General features: G+C 38.4%; 1 protein-coding gene across 3 annotated transcripts in view; it reads right to left on the minus strand.

Annotated features, from left to right (window-relative positions):
* The window catches only part of LOC108965208 (regulator of G-protein signaling 17), a 48,778-nt gene extending 46,321 nt beyond the window's left edge, over positions 1-2,457 (minus strand). For 2 of the 3 annotated variants that reach the window (XM_018927443.1, XM_018927441.1), the window contains exon 1: positions 2,104-2,457. The gene's annotated coding sequence lies outside the window, so the exon portion shown is untranslated. Of the gene's footprint in view, positions 1-1,509; positions 1,632-2,103 lie in introns of those variants that run through there. The other variant, XM_018927442.1, reaches the window with a different exon arrangement.
* Positions 2,458-3,427: the final 970 nt, after the last annotated feature.

Genomic DNA, 3,427 nt, shown 5'->3' on the forward strand with positions numbered 1-3,427 from the left:
GTTAAGTTAATACTTATTCACATTTACTTTTTATTAATTTATTTCTGTTTTTTTTAGTTATTAATATTTTCAACTCAAAATTCATAAACAWCAAACTATTCTTTCATTACRTATACTATGGGCAAAAAATAGTAAGACYTTGTYCATAACTTTAAAATKTTTAATTCATTCCTAAAATTTATGGCGTCTCCTTAAAATAATTCTCCTTGGCCTCAATACATCAATACACTTGGGCCAACGTGTTTTCCGATCCTCGAAACAGTTATTCAAAACAATTTCCGGAATACGCGGAAATCTTCAATTGACTCAAAACGGTTTCCCCAGAGCAGGCGCTTAAGTTTGCTRACTAGCCAGGAGTCACACGGAGCTAAATCTGGTGAATATGGTGGATGAAAATTTGCAGTTTACGGCGGTATTTTATCGTGGTGCAAAATGAAGAGTTTTCGGTCCATAATTCCGGGCACTTTTTACGAATGGTTTCGTACAAACAACGCTTAATACTCAAATAATATTCCTTGCTGACAGTAATTGAAGAAAACTGTCCAAATAACCYTGATTTTTGAACTGCTTTTACGTTTTTTTCAGCTTCGGCTCAGCTTTGTCGGAAAGCATTGTTTCACCGCCGTAACGCGACGSTGTTTTTTGAAAAAATTGAGTAATTTTAGAACCTATCGTGCTTTCACTTTTCTTTGGCCCAAAGAATCTTTCAAAATGGTTTTRACTGGTCTTTCCGATATTTCAAGGATACCAGTAAGTTCTCTGASTGTTAATCGTGAATTCTCAAGCACCAATTATTTTAYTTTATTGACGTATTGATCGTCAATTGATGTTGATGGCCGTGCTGGACATGGCTCGCCGTCAACGCGTTCTYGACCCTATTTGAATCATTTGTACCAATCAAAAACCCTTKKTCGCATCAAAAAATTATCACTAAAGGCCTTTTCCAACATTCTGAACGTTCGGCACCAGAAAAATTATTCCGCACACAGAATTTAATGGAACTTCTTTGTTGAATAATTTTACTCAATAAAAAATCGCCAAATCTACTTTATGTATTTCAGAGTATACAAGCGCACTAATGATTATTTTAATGTTTTGGCAAACAAATGTCACTGACAGTCATAACAACCCAGAAAAAGAAATATTTTGGACGCATGGGTTCTCGTGCGAAACTTAAATTAAAAAAAGTCTTATTATTTTTTGTCCACAGTAATATACATACATATGTATGTATGTATGTTCATATGTACACTATATATGTACATACATATATTTTTTTCCAATGATTTAAATATGTTTTCTAACTGTTCTTGACACTTTTTATGGCTACTTTTGAAAAAAAAATCTTATTTTTATATTTTGTTTTTATTTTATACATATTTTTTTCATTTTCCAGCAGTACACCGATCACATTTGCATTGACAGCAACGACGACGTTGGCTGCGCGCGCACGCACGAAATTCACACACACTTGCAAAATATAATAAAAGCCTAATAWAAAATACATACACATACATATATATATACATAAGTACATATGCATGGATATGGTTTTGAAGAAGTCGACGAGCACATCGACGACGCTGCAACGCAGGCGTCGACGTACACGGTAACGCCAACGCCAACGCCAATGTCCCGACGACGCTGCTATTCCCGATGTTGACCAAACGACAATGGGTACAGATTTTCCGCCGAGCGGGACGCTTACTTCGGGGTAGATATATCTACTATGTGCTATTTGTAATACACAAACGAATATGTATGCATGTATGTATGTGTGCGTGTGMGAGATAAGGTTGTATGTGCTGGCTTGTTTGGCTATGTATGTACATATGTAGGCGCTTCTGCACCGCAGCGCTGCTGTTTGGCCCCAACTTCGCGCTGTGTCGCGCCAATCAGCGTCGTTTTTACGCTACACACACACAGGCACAGCGATTTTTCCACACTATATACACTTTTTGTAAACTTTTCTTTCTAATTTTCGCACTTAAAAAAATAATGGCATTTCGCTTTTCTCGCGCACTTTTCGCAATTTTTTTCGTATATTTTATGAACTATCTATGAAGTCTYGTTGTGCTATTACACATATGTATGTATGCTTACACTTGGCCGTTGATTTGGAGAGCGTGTACTTGGCTTGGCTTGGCTGTTTAATACAAATTTTCTTTCATTTTTTTTTTTTTTTTGCTTATGTTTTGTGTTTTCTTATTTTATGTGGATATTTGCAATGAATTCTTGCCCAAGCAGCAGCACTCAATATGTGGTACTCCCAGCGGGGCCACTGACCACCTGAACCCGACCGTTTAGCTATGGTAGAGCGAATCAAACTGATTTCGAACGAAACACTCGACCAGGAGCACGGCAAGCAGCAGTGGCGCCGCCGTTTGGTTCCGAGCGCGTTTACCAACTTCCAGTCGCCGTGGCGGACAGCGTCGACAGCGAAGGCAGTGCGCAACAACAAACACAACAAACCATGCGATTGCTCGTGTGACTGCTGTCTGCCTAACTGTCAGTCGGCCGAGCTCCAACTTGCTCAAATTAGTGAATACATTCTTCTTTTCGACAAAAGAAAACAAAAGTGAGCGCTTTCGCAATAAATACCAACGACAAATACATATGTACATACATATGAACATATCATAAAAAGCTTGCTCTTCGTTATTCGTGTATGTCGGCCGCTAGCTCGAACACTCGATAACAACTTTGGATATTTGGCAAAAAGCTCCGTTGTTTTCCAACCGCCCGAAATCAGCAGGTAGATAATAGTATACGTGGGTCGCTCTCACTTCTTGTCGTGTTGTGTTTTGTGGGAGAGAGCTTAATCGCTCTCATTTCAGCTCATCTGTGTCTCTCGCATTCAACGAACTGCCGTAGACGCTCTGCACTTGCCATCCACTCGGTTGAAGAGTGCCCCCATCACTATCCAACTTATAATCAAAGTCTTCAGAACTTGCACGAAGATAACCGAGTGAGTTTTTGCTTTGCTTTTATCAATAATATATGTAAGTCTCAGCGCGTGCACTCTTTTTTCATTCATTCTGTTCCGTTAGGGAACTAATGTACATATATACATATACGTATGTATATGTTCCTTAGGGGTACCACAACAAATGCTTTGTTAGTGTAGGGGATGTGGAACAGTGAACAAGACAGAAAAAAAACTTTTTACTCTGTATTCTCCGAGAACAATCGTTTTTGGCAACTTTAGAGATGTTATACGCAGCGGAGGCGCTATAAAGTATTTGTACTATAAATGACCATGACGAGCTGAGTCTGTTTGTCGGGCCGAATATACATAYRTAYRTAYRTATATGCGGATTCTAGTCTCTCAGTTTTTGAGGTTTTTTGATACTTCCTTTACTCACCAGAAAGCTGTTATTTTGAAGGAATCGCCGAAATCCGATAAAAAAAAATATAAAAAAAATTA

This window comes from Bactrocera latifrons, unplaced genomic scaffold (genome assembly GCF_001853355.1).
Source record: "Bactrocera latifrons isolate USDA-ARS-PBARC rearing strain unplaced genomic scaffold, ASM185335v1 scaffold_137, whole genome shotgun sequence".
In the NCBI taxonomy this organism is placed as follows: Eukaryota; Metazoa; Arthropoda; class Insecta; order Diptera; family Tephritidae; genus Bactrocera; species Bactrocera latifrons.